Raw genomic sequence first — 1,444 nt, forward strand, 5'->3', positions numbered from 1 at the left:
TTCTTCCATATTCTTATTCAGGATTTTCCTTTGTTCTTTGGCATTTCTGTTTGGTTTCTGTTTTAATTTTTAAGTTGATTTCCCTCTGCTGTGGGCTGCTATGGGTCTGTGCCAATTGCCAGTGTAAGCAGGCAGCTCCACCTTCTAGAGTTTGTTTGTTTCTGGTAACTGAGGAAGGCGGGTACTTCAGTAGTCTGGTACCTGGGCTTTGAGGTACTAAGTCCCAAGCCCTGGGGCCAGTCTCCCTGTTCCTTTGTTCTCCCAAAAGCGCCTGGGCCTCCGTTGCTCAGCCCCCCATCACTGTGCCCCCTGCATGAGGAGTGGGGAGTCACTGTGGTCTTTGTTCCCCGGGTGGAGTGGTCCCTGCCACTGAAGTTCACATTCAGGAGGCAAAAGCAGAGCCCACCCTCTTTCATTCCTGAATGTAAACAAACAAGATGGCTGTTCTCTGCCCACTGCAGCTCCACTTGTGGGGAGAGGGAAGACACCAAGGGATCGTGGTGTGTTCAATCTCTCAGTTCGTCCCCTAGGATTGTGCTCTTTTCTGCCTTACAGCAGCAAGCACTATTCACTTTGCTTTGCTTTGCTTACCCGTTCATCCATGCTTTTGTCTCCCCTGTCCCTCCCAGAGTGCAGTAAGAATGGCGGGGTGGGTTCAGTGGTGGTCGCCCTCCTCCCACTTGTTCTTTGTTGTGTTTTCTCTTGCAGTTCTGGGCACCTCTACCTTCCCTGGGGTGGTCCCTGGCACTCTCTGGCATGCTCCCGTGCCACTCCGCACCAACCTTCCATGGTTCTGTCACCTGAAGGTCCCCTCTATTCATCAATCTCTGCGCAACTTGGCACACCTTGCTGCTACACCACCAAGTTCCCGACTCCACGATTCTCATTTCTATTCTTTGTTGTGCTAAGTCTGCAATGTTTCCACTATCCATTTATCCATTTATCATTATGCTTAACTAATCAGATAAAGAATCATTTGTCACTGATACATGGTTTCATTGTTACTCTGTCTACTGAAGCTTTAGTATCTCACATTAAAATGTCAGTAACTGCCACAAGTTGGTCGGTACGTAAATGACAAGATGGAGCTTTCTATGTCTAAACACAAAAATTAACCTCAAAGGAACAAAAAAATCACTTCTTTAATAATGGACTAGAGGGCCGGCACCGTGGCTCAACAGGCTAATCCTCCGCCTTGCAGTGCTGACCGGGTTCTAGTCCCAGTTGGGGTGCCAGATTCTGTCCTGGTTGCCCCTCTTCCAGGCCAGCTCTCTGCTATGGTCTGGGAGTGCAGTGGAGGATGGCCCAAGTGCTTGGACCCTGAACCCCATGGGAGACCAGGATAAGCACCTGGCTCCTGCCTTGGGATCAGCGCGGTGCACTGGCCGCAGCGCACCGGCCATGGTGGCCATTGGAGGGTGAACCAACGGCAAAGGAAGACTTT

The sequence above is a fragment of the Lepus europaeus genome, chromosome 22 (genome assembly GCF_033115175.1).
Source record: "Lepus europaeus isolate LE1 chromosome 22, mLepTim1.pri, whole genome shotgun sequence".
NCBI classification, from domain to species: domain Eukaryota; kingdom Metazoa; phylum Chordata; class Mammalia; order Lagomorpha; family Leporidae; genus Lepus; species Lepus europaeus.